General features: G+C 38.2%; 1 long non-coding RNA gene across 1 annotated transcript; it reads right to left on the bottom strand.

Annotated features, from left to right (window-relative positions):
- Nucleotides 1–9,564: 9,564 nt before the first annotated feature.
- LOC308651990 lies at nt 9,565–16,533 on the bottom strand. Its single transcript, XR_014022704.1, has 3 exons — nt 16,365–16,533; nt 10,901–11,068; nt 9,565–9,586 (listed from the first exon to the last, which is right to left on the bottom strand). It is a non-coding gene; the product is annotated as an uncharacterized lncRNA (long non-coding RNA).
- Nucleotides 16,534–18,843: the final 2,310 nt, after the last annotated feature.

Genomic DNA, 18,843 nt, shown 5'->3' with positions numbered 1-18,843 from the left:
TTACAGTCTAGCATGGAAGCTGTGGACCTCAATAGGTTAGTTCTCTTAGTACATTTCCATTTAATTTAAAGATGCTAAATATATCTTTTTATTTTATAGCTTGAACCTCCTTGTTAATTTATTCTTTAATGCCACCGATAGGAATAAACATTATTAAAATGTGTGAAAAATGAAAGTTAAGCTTAAGTTAAAAAATAAGTTGTTTATTGTTCTGTTTTTATTATGAGGAAGATCAAAGTTTACATGGTCTGATATCATATTCCCTGCATTACATTCTGTAAAAGGTCTAGAGTTAATTAATAATTGAGTCTGCTAATGATTGACACAGGGGTCAAGCATCCCCATACCACTCCCCAAATACTAGTAATAATTATAATGCTTCTCCTATAATATGACTTGTTCCAAAAGCTATTCTCTCTTAAGGTAGTTTCCATTAACATTTTTTCATCACATAAAATACATGGATTAGCTATAGACAATTACCTTTGCAAAATTTTTTATGTAAATATAGAATTGGATAGTGCATATTAAATCATAATCTATGAAATTCTGACATATTTTGTTTATCTTTTCTAGTTCAAAATTCTTTCACAATCTCATTTTAATAGATTCTATAATGGTTATTAAGTAATTTACCTAGCAATTAATTGTAACTGTAAGCCATTGTATGAAAATTCTTATTTTAAATTGCTTAAAATATTTTGTCTTAAGTACAATTAATATAGAAAGGTAACAGACTTTTGGATTTTTGAAAAATTTAAGAAAGATTATAGTATGAAAAATATAAGAAAATTTCAGTTTACTATATAAAAGTGTCAAAAAATTTTAGCTGAAATGTCTGGTTTTGGAAAAGTGATAAGAACAGAGGGTTCTCTAATGGAGTCTGAGTAAGCAAACTTGGAAGATTAGCTGAAATCTGATGGATAGTGTCTTGGCTACCAGCGATCTACGTTGACTTATAAGAAAGGTTTCTGTGATATGAAACCATCAAAATTTTTATCAGGGAATTAATATAAGGATGTATTTTTCTTTGTTTTTTAGAGTGAATTGTTGACAAGGCTTATTTAGACAGAACAATTATGGGTATATTAAGTTCAAATATTAAATCAGATAGAAATCGGCATACAGTGGCACACACCTGTAATTCTAGCAGCTTGGGAATCTGAGGCAGAAGGATTGCAAATTCAAACCCAGCCTCCACAATTAGTGAGGCTCTAAGCAACTTAGTAAAATCCTGTCTCAAAATAAAAGATAAAAAAGGGTTGGGGATGTGGCTCAGTGGTAAAGTACCACTGAGTTCAATTCTGAATACTAAAATAAATAAATAAATAAAATATTAAATCAGATAGGAGTGTGTTACTAAAGGTCTAGATTAGTAAAAAATTAGGTTTAATAGGAAAAAAAATCTTTCACATATTGCAATATCTCTGGAAAAGGACACAAAATGCCATGGAACACTGAATGCCAATTTAGATTTAGGTGGACACTAATTTCTTAAACATTTTCTGGGAACAAATGTATGTCCATAAATGGAATTGTCAGACCTATAAACACATTAAGGAAGAATTAACTTCCAGTCAGTGATGGACTTCAATGAAAAGGAATCAACAAATTTCTATGAAGCATAACCTTATTCTCATTGTTTTTTCTCTGCCAACTTTTACAAAACTGAATAATTAAAGGAACCAGATGAAAACAAGGAGGGAAGGAACCTGTTTTTGTTTTAATAGGTTGTATAATTTTTATTGAGATGAATATTTCTATATAGTAACATACATGTAGCAATGTTGGTTATTTTAAAACAAGCAGAAAATGTCAGTGCCTGCTGCCAAAAAGTGTTTCTAAGAAGAGGGCCCCAAAATATAGCAGATCATACAGGTGTAAGAAAATAGAAAATAGAGGGAGTGGCTTCAACTAATATGAGAATTAGAATTGGCTTATTAAATAAATTTTACAACTCTAAAGTATTGGTAAAGAATATGAAGTATTAGTCATTTGTATGTATTCCACTACTGTGTAAATACATTTATTTAATTTTAAGGAATGTTTCACACATATTAAATAATAGTTCTGGGACTTTTTCTGCTAATATTTTAACATATAAAAAACATGATTCTCGGAGATAGAAGAAGAGAGATGGAAGCAAGTGAATGGGGGAGAGAAGGACACTCAATTCCTTCAACAAATATCTCATCAAATGATGTAACATATTGCTTTAGTCTATTTTTTATTGCTAATATCATGGTACCACAAATGGGTAAGATTTAAGAAAGCAGAAGCTTATTTTGCCTTACATTACTGGAGGTACAGTGTCAAGGCCCACCTTTGATGAAGGCCTTCTTGTTGGTACAGTGCCAAGCAGTAGAGGGAATTACATAGACAGAGAACTCATCTGTGTGTCCTCATTATTCTCCTCTTCTTATAAAGCCAACAGTAAGTCACCATGATGGTCTTATCAAATGATAATCACCTCCCACATGCCCACTTTCAAATACTACAGTCGTATGATTTCTACCTGATAATAATTCACCAAGGGGCTTAAACTCCAGCATGAATTTCAGAGAAGGAAATCCATATTTAAACCATAACACCTAAGAAATCAAACTGCAGATTCAAATAAAATTAGATTTACCACTGTACCTTGTCAATGAGGACCTCATCTTTATTTCTGTGAATGCTCTGAGGACATTTGCATCCCAAGAAACTGAATATATGGAATAGGATAAAACACAACTTGTGTTACTGATGGTAGATGTAAAATTTATTGAAAGTAGTATGTACTTAAAGGACTCTAGAAGGTATTTTCTGTATTATTATTTTTTGCATAAAGCACAAAATATAAAATATAGAAAAATTAAATAATATTTAACAAAACAAAAATCATATTTTTCTGCATTTACAATTTTTTCTACACCTAACATATTTATGATACCTTTTTTTTTTTACATTTTTTTTATTGGTTGTTCACAACATTACAGAGCTCTTGACATATTATATTTCATACATTAGATTGAAGTGGGTTATGAACTCCCAATTTTACCCCAAATGCAGATTGCAGAATCACGTCAGTTACACATCCACAATTTTACATAATGCACTAATAGTAATTGTTGTATTCTGCTACCTTTCCTATCCCCTACTATCCCCCCTCCCCTCCCCTCCCATCTTCTCTCTCTACCCCATTTATGATACCTTTTCTTAGCAGCAGAGATAGTATCAGTCTCTAAGCAAAAGCTAAAATATATGTGCTCTGTAGAAATACTGACTTCCACTATAATGACAATAAGACCTGTTTACACACCAGTCTTTGGAAGATTAACTATAAAAGTACAAGAACAAGCAGAAACATATTGATTCTTGCCATTCACATTTACTTTAAAAATATACTCTTTGTGATAATTTTCCATTTTCTAATCTTAAGAATTGATATTACCTTAGTATATGTTAATGCTTTTTAATAAAAAAGAAAAAGAAAGGATGTAAATGTGTGTGTGTGTGTGTGTGTGTGTGTGTGTGTGTGTGTGTGTGTGTAGGCATGTGTGATGATATTCATAAGCAAATTGAGAATGGAAACTTGGCCCTGTGCTTCTATGTGCCACAATGTCTATCAGCATAACTGCCTTAGGCAGGGTTGATAATGAGCTTTACAGAAAAGATAAAAATACATAACACTGCTTGGGGCTAGTGATAAGAAAGTAATTAAATAAACTTTTGGAGATTTTTCTGAGCTGTTTTAAAGTATGTTATTTTCATCACAAATATCACAATTGCTAGAATAAACTCTAACTTGTGGATATTTTGTGTTAGAATAGAAGTGTATGAGACAGATTAGCATCTTGTCTTAATATACTGCTCTCAAATACTAAGATATTGTAGGCTTGACATAAATAAAATCAAATTGTTGGATCAGTGTATGAGTTTGTGTGCATGTGTGTGTGTGTGTGTGTGTGTGTATGTGAACAGACACACATACATATACATATATACACACATATCTCCAGGTTTTGTAAGTGGTTGAAATATCACCCAAACAAATGTTGCTCATGAAGTGAGAGGATAGCTGTCATTGATAAATATAATCACATATAATAAAAATCTGAGTTAAAAAAAAAGAAATTGCAAAACCTAGTAGTCTTATTTTGTTTTTCTGTAGTCTTCTTTTCTAGGCAATAGCAATGACACATGAACATTTCATCAGATTTTAAAGTGACTGGATATATTTGCCTTTATCATAACAATTCAGTTTTCAGGAAATGAAACAAAACTATTTTAAAACTTGCTGATTTTCTATATATTCCTTTTGGCTCCAGAAGGAGAATTATTGAAGGATCAACACAGTCAACATTGTCCCTTTTTCCTGTCTTAACAATAAGTGCATACCTGGAAATCAAGGCTACACACAGCACACACATACATTTAGGTATAGTGTATAAAATACACACACATACATACATGTATATATGATTATTTATATATAAAAGTATATTGTAAGTATGTATTATTCATACATATTCATAATTGGCTTAATATATGAGTTTTAATATATTTTTGTATTATTGATTTCTTCAACAAAAATTAAAATATTGACAAATATCTCCTTTAGATTTTCCTAGAAGCCGATTGTTAGGAAGAATTTATAAGCTACAGATGGTGAGGCTGAGGGTGGGTTATCACAGGAGCAAAAGTGAAGGAAGAAGGAAGTGAGCCAGAGAAGGAAGAACAGTATAAGGAGGTTGTTACTGAAGTGGCCTCAGCTTCATGAATGGCCATTTAATTTACAGTCTTCCTCAGTATCTTAAGACAAGCTGTAGGAAACTCCTGCATGTCCAAACAGTCCAATGAGGGGTAAATCGGAGACAGAATTTGCCTGCAAGACCCAATCCATCTTTTCCTTCTGTTTGGTAAATGTTTCCCTCATTGGGAGTTAAGTCTCATCTGGGCTCTTCGCTCTAGAAAAGACAAATGCTCCAATTTATAACCAGATGTTTCCCCAAGGTTTGTAAATAATAAAGGGGCCAGAGATATCTTCAGGAGAAAAAAACAATAATCTGCTTTTAAACAACTGTTAATGTGTGTGTGTGTGTGTGTGTGTGTGTGTGTGTGTGTTTTAATGTACATGCCCTGTTTCTGAGTATGTAAAGTAATTTAGTAAATGGCTTCTGTTCTGAATATTCAGGGAGATTTTAAGTCTTGAATTTTGTGTTTCCATTCTATTATCAAATGTGTTAAAAATCACCCAAACAACATGAAGCCAAATGCACCTATCTTTCTTTTATAAATTTTACTTATGTATATGTGGAAAAACAGTGGGGAGGAGCAATACACAGGAGCTGGACTAGATCATGCCTTTTAAAATAAAATTCTAAATTTGAGTAGAGCAATTTGAAGCTAATGTAGGCAACGGTACATGATACATGTATTTCAATCAATTTGAAGTTTATATCAAACACTGAATGTACAAAAATTGTGGGGTATCATATTTCTTTTGTGATTAGATTGTTTTCCTTTGTAAATTGTGCCCCCTCTAGAATTGTATAGAGCAGCAGAGAGAATTCTTTCAAGAGACCTTCCTAATTTCCTCAGTGTGGTGCATGCTGGTATCAGTTAGGAAGATAGTTTTAGATCTTAGGAGTCTGAACTTGTTCTGTTCTTAGAGAACTAAAATGTTTAGAAAGCTTTGTGCTTAAGTAGCAAAGCCTATAGATGCCAAATGTTTTGTGTGAGGTCTTCCAACTTTCCTGAGGTGAGGTCAGAGAACAAGAAACCTCTTTCACCAGTTTTTTCTGTAACCCTGGAAACTTTGCCATTTCTCAGCATGAACAAATCCTTTCTTCTTTTCATCTCGAATATCAACTCACTTCTTTATTTCTCTTCTTTGTATGGGATACTACTTCCTCAAAGAACATAGAAAATTTCCCAACATTTGTTGAAATTTTCAAACATATTAGAAAGTAAACAAATTTATACATATATTCTGGCAAACTTAAAAGAAGAACACCATTCCAATTTTATAAAATTCATCCAAGAATTTGAATAAGTTATTTTCTATCAAACCAATGTAACTTTGATACTAAACAAGTACATTTGAGAAATAAAATTAATAGGTGATTCACATTTATGAAGATTAACTGTTACTGTATCATTGAGGATAGGCTAAGAAATGATGTTATAGAATATGCTCCCAAATTTCAGATGTTCAAAAAACATTTTCCCTTATGCCCATTTCTGATTGTCAAAATAACATTCTCAAGGAGTCATCTAAGTACTAGGAGATCACAAGCTCTATCTCGACATTTGCTTCCAAGATCAGATTGGAAAGAGGAAGATTATTCTGGACAGCTGAGACTTGTAATTAAATATTGTAGCCCAGAAGTGACAAATAGGTCTTTTATTTACAATGCATTGGCCAGACCTAATTAGATTTAGGGCAGAAAGGAAAAAAAATATCAATAAGTAGTACTAATGAAGATCATGTTTGTGTAAGCCATGTCTACAAGATAATGACCAAATTGCGTTCATTACAGGAACACAGATCATGCAACTTTAGGAATATTTATCAATAAAATTAATAATATTAAAATTTATAACATTAATAGAATAATGGAATAAAAGGTCAATAGGAATAAAATTTAATAGAATAAAAGATTATTACATTAGATTAAGATAAGAATTAAATTAATATCAATATCTATTCATGATTTAAAACATAAAAATAAAAAATGAGGATTAAAGCAAAACTTCTTAGAGGTCAAAAGTAATTTATAATAAATATACATCAATTATAGTATTATAAAAATCATACAGCATGGGGGATAAATGTTAGCAACATATATTAATAATTATTTAAAGATAGAAACAGTATCTCAATAGATGAAGAAATATACCATATTCTACATTGATATCTCAATACTTCAAAGATTTTTATTCTCAATTAGATAATTTTCATGCAATCCCATTGAAATCACATTTTCATATAAAATCTGAATTTAAAATTAATATGAGAAATGTAAAAGTTAGTGGGATAAAGGATAACTTTTTTATCAATTCTCAAACTCACTAACAGCTTCAGTGACCAAGATCATTGGCATTGGTACTGTGCAGTTGAGTTAACACATGGTGCAGACTACAGAGTGCACAGCCAGATCCACCCGGGCCTGGATGCAGGGTATATGATGTAAACAGTATTGCATATTTCTTGGGAATTCAGTATATTGGATGAGGTTTTGAAAACAGTTACATTTGACTATCATGAGGGGCAAATTAACAAGTACCTCTGATATTTAAACAGTTATTTCCTGGCATATCAAACACATAAATCTTACAGTCAAAATTAAAAACTTTACAATAGAAAAAAGCATAGGGTAGAAAAGATTTTTTAATAACAAATATGAACTATTATATATATATATATATATATATATATATATATATATATATAAAGAATTGATAAATTTGACTACAGTACAATTCAGAAACTGTGCTTATTCAAAGATACCAAGAGAAAAGAAGAAAAAAATGGGACACAAACTGGGAATCAGTATGTAAAAAACATATAACCCCAAAATAAGACACTTGCACAAGTTAATATAAAAAAAAAATCAAATTGGAAAGAAGTTAAAAGATAGGAGAAGGGCTTGCTCCAAAGAAACAGCATATTTGAGGAATATATATCTGAAAAGATGCTCAGTTTTATTATTCATTAGAGAAATGCAATGAAACATATTTTATTTTCACTATAGATTGTCAAAGATTAAGTTGTTAGAGAATACCAAATATTAGAGAGCATGTGTATCTAAAGCCATGTTTATAGGTTGCCGTTTGAAATGTAGATAGATGTGATTAGTTTAAAAAATAATTTCATCTTACTTTATAAAGTTTACTCATCATATACCTTATAGTTCAGAAATAACTTTACATATGTACCAAACATATATGTAAATAAATCTACATATGTACCAAAACATACACACAAGAATATTTATACTCTCATTATTTGTAGCAGCAGAAATACAATTAAATAAGTAAATAATGTAACAAAAGGCTTACAAGAAAAGGATGAAGGGAGGGTGAATGAGTACAAATTGCATTATAGCCAATTTTACAGAAGTAGATTAGAATATACTGATTGTAAGGCATAGATCACAGCTAGCAGAATGTGTTAATGTTTAAAACAGTTTTTAAAAAAATCAGATCTCACAGACTACATAATTTCAGATCTCATTAATTTTAATAATACTGGTGTAGTACATTGAAACAATCTTCAGGGCTTAAAATAATACAAATCTATTATCCAACAGTTCTGGAGGTCAGATATCTAAATGGGACTCACTGATCTAAAATGAAGATGTGCACCGGACTATGCTCTTTTCAAAAGTCTCTGGTGGCCAATCCCTTTTCTTGTCTCTTTCAGCTTCTACTGATTAATTCTATTCTTATTTGTCGCGACCCCTTGCCCGCAAGGAAGACGCAACAACAGGAATCTTCTTTCAGCCATTTATTCAGGCCCCTGATGTTTCTTCTTCTATCCCTCGGACGCCCCTCCCAGCCTTAATAAAGCATCCCAAGCCCCAATGCGAAGCTGCTACGTGGAGCTTTCTCATAGGGTGTTAAAACATCACGTGCCAACTCTCCCAAATAAGGAGTTGTTTGTCACAGACCACAGCGGAGCCAGAGCCATCTTGTAATGGCGACCACAGTCCGAAGAAACGGCTCACCACAATTCCCCCTTTTGTTTTCTAAGTACAACACAGGAGAGAGTAGAGGTCCTATCCCACTGTGCAGAAGTGGCTGCATAGTATGGCTCAGCCCCAAGGAGGCGCCTTCCCCAGATCTGAGGCCATATCAGCCGACGCTTTTCTCCGTGGGACGGGGCGTGGACGCGTCTAACCCGCATACAATAGGACATGCTCTCCTTGAGGTCCACTTCAAGGATCACTCAAGTGCAGTGCCTTGCCTCGCATCCTGTATCGTGACGATGGTGGACGAAGGGGGATAGCTAAGGCTGAACTGTGGCTGTATAGAAATACAACGATAAACAAGTTGATAACACCCTAAAAGAAAGGCACGGGTCTTAAGGCGATAGAAAAGCACTAGTGTGGAAACCCATCTGCGTGCAATGGTAGGAAAGCCGGCAGAGTGCAAGGGCTTTCCAACACTAAGAGAATAACAAGGAAAGACATGTCGATCCCAGTGCAATGTCCGTAAGACTTGGGGTGCGACGACCATGTCAAAGATTTACTGTTTAATTTGTGCAAGCCAAACTTGAGGTGAGTTGCCATTTTCTAAAGCTGCAAGAGCTTGTATGATCATAGCTTTATCGTGAGCATTGCGGGCCTTGAGGCGACAGAGAAACCACAAGCAGAGAACCATACCGAAGCAACACATTGCACCAAAAATGCCTACCCCCACCCACTCTTTAAAAAAGGAAAAGGCAGAGGATATCCAATTGGTGAATTGACCCAAAGTTACGGGATCGACATGGGTACTGTTCAAGACAGCTATCTGGGTTAGTTGAGACTGGATCATGTCTTCCGCTGCCATGGACCAATTTCCGGCCAAGTATTCACCAATGATACGGGAGGCATTCCTGGAATCATTAAATCTGACAGAGGTTATACATAAATGTGCACGTTGGTCAACACAGCCCAAAAGCACCAAATCAGCCAATTCTTCTACCTGAGCTTGGAGTAAATCTATTCTTTGGTTGGCAGCTAAAATCCCTGACAAAATATGTTGATTAATTGTATTCTGGGATTCAAGTATGGTGGAAGTTTGTTGAACAACTTGATTAATGGTGGCAGCAGTCTGCACTTGACTGGCCATGGCCACTCCGGCCGTGACCGCTGCAGCAGCAGATACCACCACGGCTGTCACTATAGCAGCTGTGATTCCAAAATCCCTGCGGACTCTAAGTAGCTCAACAATGGGGAATTCGTCAGGGTCTGCAGTGACTGGGATTGGGACAAAAGTTGGAATTTTCATAACCACCGCTACAGTCCAAGAACCATTCCAACACTCAGATAAGAGACAGGCAACATTAGAACAATCCAGCACCCCTGACGAGGTGTCATTAGCCAAAAGGAGTAAGAACGGGGATTGGACACAAACCATTGCAGGGGGCAATGTGGCATTATGTAACAGAGAGTTGAACGAAACAGATGTGAGTCTTTTACCTCGTTCACTCTCCCCAACAGTGCCAGAAACATTAGCCAGCCAACTTTTGGCTCCCAGCAATTGAGCCAGTGCAGAAATATCAGCTGAAGCCCCCTTTTCATTGGAGATCAGCCATTGAAACCAGGACCAACCCACTCCTGTAGAGGAGTTGACACTGTTGTTAAAGTTATAAACATACCTCTTAAGAGAGGGGGAAAGGGAGAAACCTTTAGCAACTTGACGTTGCTCCCAAGAATGATCCTGACAAGGCGTAAATGTTGGGGGGAAACCAAGATTAGGGGTACAGTAAGGAGAGGCCTTAAAATGGGTGGCATTATAAAGACTATTAGAAGAAGGAGGCACTGGGATTAGTACCTCGGAGATAATAGCCAAGGTAGTTGTGTTTAAAGCAGAGCTATTTGCGGGGGTTCCTGAGCCTGTTTGTTCCCCTGAGACTACTTGGCTCAGCACAGCACTGAGAATGCTCCCTGAAACCTGACTGGACCGCAATGGGTCCTCCCAGTTAGTCAAATTCTTGGTCTTAAGACTAATACAATGAGTGTTCCCAAGGCTGAAACAAAAAACTCCTGTGAGATTAACTTGAGATTGATTAAAAATGCTATCCACGTCCCCTCTAGGAGAGGCACAGGGAGCAGACATCTCACATGAGGTAGAGAAAAGAGTGGGGAGGACACTAGAATTACCATGAACCGGCATTGGCATTGGCCAAGCCCGTGCCACTGCCCACCACTGCATTGGTGTCATCTGTGTCATCGGCATCAGCACCAGAGCCAGAGCACTTAGCAGAATGAAGATCCTCATCACGGGATTGCTGTGGTATTTCCTGTTGCTGGTTAGCCGACGTCAAGACTCTTCTTGTCAGGCGTTCAGGGACCCACAACGGTTCCGTGCGATCCTGGGGAAAAACACATACAGATCCTCGTGCCCATGTCAGCACGGGGTCGGGGCCGTTCCATTGGCCCGTAAGAACATCTTTCCACTTAACATAGCCAATCACAGAGGGCTGAGGGGACACATGTCTATCGGCCGCAGAGCGATCATGAATATCCAAATTCAAAAAATTAATGGTAAAGAGAGCTAAGGACAGGCGTTCTTTAGGAGTATGTTCAGCACCTATTCCCCCCTTTTGTTTATGTAAAGTTTCCTTTAAGGTGCGATGAGCACGCTCAACAATGCCTTGCCCTTGAGGATTGTAAGGCAAACCATGAGTAAGTTGCACTCCCATAGTAGAACAAAAAGATGTAAATTGTCTTCCAGTATAAGCAGGTCCATTATCAGTCTTAAGGGACGTAGGTGCACCCCACGCCGCCCAGGCCTCCAGGCAATGAGTAATGACATTACGTGCCTTTTCTCCCGATAAAGCAGAAGCATGAATAATTCCAGAGTACGTATCAACAGAAACATGGACATACTTGAGGCTACCAAAGTCAGGTATGTGTGTCACATCCATTTGCCAGACAACCAATGGCTTCAATCCCCGTGGGTTCACTCCATAAGTAGGGGGATGAAGAAATGTGACACAATGGGGACAGTGTAATACTATCTGCCGAGCATCTGCTCTTGAAATAGAAAAACGCCTGCGCAGTGTTAAAGCATTAACATGAAAATTTTGGTGAAACAATTTAGCCTCCTCTAAGGAGGAAGCCAAACAGATCAACTGACCTCTAGTGGCTGAGTCCGCACAGGCATTACCCTGCGATAACGGACCAGGAAGAGAGGTGTGAGCCCGGATGTGCACTGGATAAAAAGGAGCAGTGCGGCCACGGATAAGCTGTTGAAGCTGATTAAAGTAAGCAGATACATTACGGGCATCACTAATAGCTCCCACAGCCTCCAGGATTTGTAGTGCTTGCACCACATAGATGGAGTCCGAAATGAGATTAAAGGGAAAAGAACACTGTTTAAAAACCTCAATAACAATTTGTAGTTCTACCCATTGTGGATTTCCAGGAGCAAATTGATGCTGGACAGGGGGAGAATCATTAATTACATAAGCTCCCATTCCAGACTTGGAACCATCAGTAAAAATGTTAACAGCCCCCGGAATGGGACTGGATGAAGTTACTTTAGGGAAAATGATAGGATGTTCTTTAACAAAATGGAGTAACGGATGAGAAGGGTAATGATTATCAATATCCCCTTGAAACGAGCAACATAGAATAGCCCAGTTATCTAGAGTAGCACACAAGACACTAAGTTGAGCTTTAGTGTAGGGTATAATAAGAGAAGAAGGTGATTGTCCGAAAAATTGAATGCTTTGTTGAATCCCTTTAAGTGCTAATGCTGCAACAGCATCAGGATAATATTCTAAGGATTTTCCTGGGGATACATGTGGGTGAATCCATAGCAAAGGTCCATCTTGCCACAGTACTCCAGTAGGCTGCCGCATAGTGGCAAGCACACATAACTGGAAAGGTTTATCCCTCTGGAGCCTGCATAAAGTAGCATGTTGTATAGCTTCTTCTACTGTCATAAGGGCCGCTCTAGCCTCTTTGGTGAGGCTACGAGGGGAAGTAAGATCTGGATCACCCCTAAGAGTAGCATACAAAGGCTGTAGCATAACATTAGAAATATGTAAATATCCTCGTATCCAATTAATATCTCCCAGCAGTTTTTGAAAATCATTTAGAGTTTGGAGATCCTGAGCTCGTATGGTGATTTTCTGTGGTCGTAATTTGTCACACCCAATTGTTGCTCCCAAATACTTAATAGAATCCCCTGTTTGAATCTTTTCAGGTGCGATATGCAGTCCATATTGAGCTAACAACTTCACTAGGTCTTTATAGGCCTCATGAACTATCTGCTCTGATTTAGCAGCCAATAATACATCATCCATATAATGAATGATCTTGATGGAGGAATACTTTTGTCTGAGAGGTGCGAGTGTCTTCCCCACATACATCTGACACATCGTGGGACTATTAGCCATTCCCTGCGGCAACACTACCCACTCAAACCTTTGATCTGGTTCCTCGTGGTTACACGAGGGAAGGGTGAAGGCAAAACGCTGCGAGTCTTTAGGATGCAAAGGAATAGAAAAGAAACAGTCTTTAATGTCAATAACAATAATGTGCCAACCCTGAGGAACCGAGGAGAGCAGAGGCAGCCCTCTTTGAATGGGCCCCATAAGTTGCATTTGAGCATTAACTGCTCGTAGATCATGCAGTAGGCGCCACTTCCCTGATTTTTTCTTAATGACAAATATGGGAGTATTCCATGGAGAAGTAGAAGGCTGGATGTGACCCAAGTCAAGTTGTTCTTTAACTAGAGCATGAGCTGCTGCCAATTTAACCGAGGGAAGAGGCCACTGAGGCACCCAAACAGGCTCCTCGGTGAGCCATGTTATGGGTATTTGAGCCCCAGCGGCCCCTAGGAAAAACCCAGACCAAATCTGTCAAGCTTTTGATGACCTTGTACAGGATGCTTACGTCCCTGTAAATGTTTTCCTAGTCCTAGACCTGGCCTATACCCCATATTTTGCATAATCTGTTGAGACACTGGGGAATAGTCATTACTAAGAGTGAACCCCATGTCTTTCATCAGATCACGGCCCCATAGAGAGATAGGTAAATCAAGTACATAAGGCTGAAAGGTACCATTATGTCCTTCTGGATCCTTCCAGACTAGATGTCTACAGCTGATCTGAGGGGCCTGGGCATATCCAAGTCCTCTCAAGGATTGATCAGAAGTCTGCACTGGCCATCCCTTAGACCAGTCCCTAAGTGCTATAATACTACGGTCTGCTCCGGTATCCAGTAATCCCACAATAGATTTACCTTCTATGCTTAATTCCAAAGTGGGGCGATTGCTCATATCTAGTGACAAATAGGCACAATTCCCTCCGGTGGTACCAATCTCATTCCCTGTCCGTGACCTTGAATCAGCAGGGAAGTGATTATGTAAGCTAGGCAAAATTAGCAATTGAGCAATCCGATCCCCTGGGGAGATGGACACAATGCCCCTTGGAGCTTCCACCATAACCTTTATTATCCCTACAGTATCAGGACTTATGACTCCGGGGAAAACATGAAGACCTTGTAAAATAGAGGATGCACGTCCAATTAGCAAACCTACAGTGCCAGGTGGTAGAGGCCCTGTAAACTCAGTTTCCACCAATTGGACTCCCATCTTAGGTGTTAATACGAGTCTGGAGGTGGAACAGAGGTCCAATCCCGCGGCACCTGTAGTGGCTCTCCGCGTTTCATGGGATGGCGTAGAGATGGCCATGTCTCGGGTTCGGGTGTGACATTCTCCACTGCCCCATATATTTGTGGGCCCTGGGGTCGAGGGCCCCGTCGGCCGTTTTTTGGCCCAGCTGAAATAGGCTGTCCATGGATGTCCCTCACTGATCTACACTCTCTTGCCCAATGCTTCCCCTTTTTGCATCTTGGACACAACCCCGGTAGACGAAGGCCATTGGAAAGGCCACCGTGAGAAGGTCCAGTAAAATTGTCTTTTTTGGAATTGTCTTTTTTGGGACATTCACGTCTAACATGACCGGGTTGACCACAATGGAAGCATGTTCCGGCGGCAGGACCGCCCCCTTTTGTAATCCGAAGGACAGCAGCTGCAAGACCTGCATTAGTTAAAGGTCCTCCAATCTCTCTACACACCTTCATCCATGCTTCTATGCCTTTGTTCTTATAAGGAGCGATTGCTGCTTTACATTCCTTGGTGCATTGCTCAAAGACCAATTGCTTGACAAGGGGCATGGCTCTATCAGGATCCCCAAAAATCTTTCCAGCGGCGTCCACCATCCTTGCTACAAAGTCTGAAAAGGGTTCTGTAGGGCCTTGTATAATCTTAGTCAAATTACCAGATACCTCTCCTCTATTTGGAAGTGACTTCCATGCCCGAATGCAAATGTTATTAATTTGATCATATACCTCAAGAGGGAATCCCGTCTGTTGATTAGCAAATCTACCTTGCCCCAAAAGCATGTCCTTATCCCAATGAGGGTGTCCCGCCGCATGGTTTTGGGCGGCCTGCTCTATTGCGCCCTCTAGCACAAATGCTCTCCAGTCCAAATATTTACCTGGGGAAACACAAGCCCGAACAAGGCTAGCCCAATCAGAGGGAGTCATACAGTATCTAGACAGACTCTCCACCTGAGTTAGTGTGAAGGCGGCATCCACCCCATAAGTGCGCACAGACTCCGCCAGAGTCTTCACAATTTTGAAATCTAAAGGCTCATGGAATCTTCCCCTATGATCATCCTGAAAAATTGGATAAGCAAGACCCATCTCAGCGTTAACAGCCCTCCATGTTTGAGCATGGAAAGCTCTCCCCGAAACACCCCCGCCATACGGCGGTGGATCCGGAGGATCACATTTCTTGAGCTCCTGTTTATTTTTGTTCCCTTCTCCTATAGCTAAACTCCCTAGCTGGCGAGACAGCCTCCCAAGCTCCTCCTCCTCATCCTCCTCTTCCTCTGACCCACTTTCACATGGGGGTGTGCGCAGCGCACTGAGATCTGGATACAATCGTCTCTTCCCCTGTTTCACGCTCCGCACACTTCCATCCTCCCGAGATACCTCACTTCCTGCATCTGGATACAATCGTCTCTTCCCCTGTTTCACGCTCCGCACACTTCCATCCTCCCGAGATACCTCACTTCCTGCATCTGGATACAATCGTCTCTTCCCCTGTTTCACGCTCCGCACACTTCCATCCTCCCGAGATACCTCACTTCCTGCCGTCTCCGATTTCTCCTCATGTAATTGTTCTAGAACTTCCTGTCCTTTAGTAAGTGCTTCCTGACATCTGCCATCTGTGAGGCAACTACGGACCATTTTCCAAAGGGGTATCACCCCGCCCTCTAATATGCCCTGCTCAGAAGCAAAGTCAAGATCTTTGCCTAATTTATCCCAACTAGGTATAGTAAGACTGCCCAAAAATGCAAACCACGGTGCAGCAATATCCAACTTCTGTAAAAATCTTTGTAAAGTTCTATGTTTCACTTCCAGGCCCTTGGAACGTAACAGGCCGTCTAGGGCCAGAAGAAGCGGACTTGAAGATGCGGCACCCATGACACAGCAACAAAAGAAACACAGAAAACAAAAGTGAAAGTACACAGTGCAGCTGCAATAAAATATAAAGCTCTCTCTTTCTTTGTAGAGGAGCTGACCCCGCTTTGATCGCGGATCCCACTTACTGGGACTATCCCCGCTTTGGTCGCGGATCCCACTTACCTGGGACTAACCGGTGCACCACCCCTGACGGCTGAAAGTTCTGGTTCCCGGGTTTCGGCACCACTTGTCGCGACCCCTTGCCCGCAAGGAAGACGCAACAACAGGAATCTTCTTTCAGCCGTTTATTCAGGCCCCTGATATTTCTTCTTCTATCCCTCGGACGCCCCTCCCAGCCTTAATAAAGCATCCCAAGCAAATCTATTATCCAACAGTTCTGGAGGTCAGATATCTAAATGGGACTCACTGATCTAAAATGAAGATGTGCACCGGACTATGCTCTTTTCAAAAGTCTCTGGTGGCCGATCCCTTTTCTTGTCTCTTTCAGCTTCTACTGATTAATTCTATTCTTATTCCTCCTCATCTTCAGTGACATCAGTCTCATCACTCTGACCTCTGCTTGTGTCTTCATCTCTTCTCTGATTTCTCCTTCCACTTCCAACAACCTGTATAACCTGTTCTCCACCAGATAATTCAGGATAATCTATTTGGAGGTCAGCTGATTATCAACCTAATTCCATCTGCTACTTAACTTCCCTCCTCCATGTAACATAACTTATTCACTGATCCCAAAGATTACTACATGATCTCATGACAAGGCATTATTTTGCCTACCACAATGATATTTTTATAAAGCTGCAAAACAATTGAAAATAAAAAATATATAGTTCAGATGTAAATATTCATATGATACAATAATAGGGAAAGAAGGAACAGATGTTAATCACAAAGTTTAGAATGGATGTTACCTTTGGGGATTAGGAAGGATGTGGGATATTCAAAGAATACTTAAATGATGTAGGTTTTTGACTAAAATCAAGCTCTTGTGTTTGGTGATTGGTGACTGGAGTTTTATTAGAAATTTATACAAAAAATTTACATAAATAATACCTCCATTTTGGTATATAACAAATATTTTGGAAAATAGAGGCAGAGGCCCTGAGAAAGCAAGTAACACCAAGAAACCCATTCAGCACTATGAATTATTGAACCTTAGGCAGTATATTCATATATATTTAATATTAATAAAGCATATTTGCTAAGAAACATAGATAATTTTTCAAATAAGTCAATAACATCACAATTTCATTCTTGTTTCCCCCCTAAGGTAAGTCATGGATAATATTTTGTTTTCCTCATGATTTACAATGTGAAGCACAAAATAAAATCAGTTTTGAATTCCTGTAGGTCCAATTTCCCATCACACTGATATGAGAGAATAGTGAAAAATAGCATCAAGGTTTAAATAATTTAATTTTCTCTTTAAATTGAATACTATTATCTACTTATGCTAAGCACTATAGTAAATCCAAGAAATTCAAGTTGATATAAAACACATGAATTTTTTCATAAAATATTTTTTCTTCTTATTCATCATTTTTTATATGCTATGGATAAAAACAAGAATCAACTGATTTATCTAAAATATTTACTGATTAACAATAAATAATATTATATTCTAGGCTCACACAATTTATTATATACCAAAGTAAGCAAGATTTAAATTTCATAAAAAAGTGAACGTACTCATTTTTTTGTTTTACCATGCAAATAAGATGATGATTTTATTGGTTATTTAAAACCATGCTGCTCAAGAAAACTGCCAGGAATTTGCATATGCAAATATTTATTAAATTACAAATTTGTTAAAAGTCCTTGTTGCTACAGTAGAGCCTTAAGGCCTTTTGTTATAATAACTAACTGCAATGTTTAATCATGTTCTACAGTGATTATTTATCTGTTTTTTTACCTTGATAAGTAAACAGAGGATTTAATTTTCTTTTGCTTGAGATGTACAGTTGTAAAATAAGTACATAGTCTAGTGATAAAATGGCAAAATTACTTATCCAGTTAAAAATTCATTGGAATAACCTAACATCTTAGTTGAAGAATCAGCAAGATTTCTAGCAAAAACAATAGTTGTTATCGAAATTTGGGATCTAAAATAAGAAGGAGAAATAGTATAAAAACAAGAAAAAGAACACAGGGAAGGACGACTTATGTATACATGTACAGGTATGTAATATATTTATTTAATACACTGATGTAATATGTGTTGGGGCTCAAACCCAGGGCCGGGCACATATTAAGCACATACTCTGCCATTGAGCTATATCCCCAGACAGGACACTGAAATAATGAAAGCTATATGTGCAGGAAAGTGAAGTAATCCACTTTTTTTTTTTTTTTTTTTTTGTACCAGGGATTGAACCCAAGGATACTTAACTAGTGGGCAACATTCCCAGCCTCTTTTATTTTTTGAGACAGGGTCTCCCTTAGTTGCTTAGGGTCCCACTAAGTTGTTGAAGTTGGATCTGAACATCTTATCCTCCTGACTCAGCCTCCCAAGCAAGCCCCTGGGATTAAAGGTATTCACCACCACACCTAGCTTGTATTTTCACAGTAGCTAATTTTAAACACTTTCATACCACAAAGAGTTGGTCACTCTGTTTACTCAATTTAAACCCATAAGATTATTTTA

This window comes from Spermophilus citellus (genome assembly GCF_964194105.1).
Source record: "Spermophilus citellus genome assembly, chromosome: 1".
NCBI classification, from domain to species: domain Eukaryota; kingdom Metazoa; phylum Chordata; class Mammalia; order Rodentia; family Sciuridae; genus Spermophilus; species Spermophilus citellus.
This window is presented reverse-complemented; position numbering and strand designations above follow the sequence as displayed.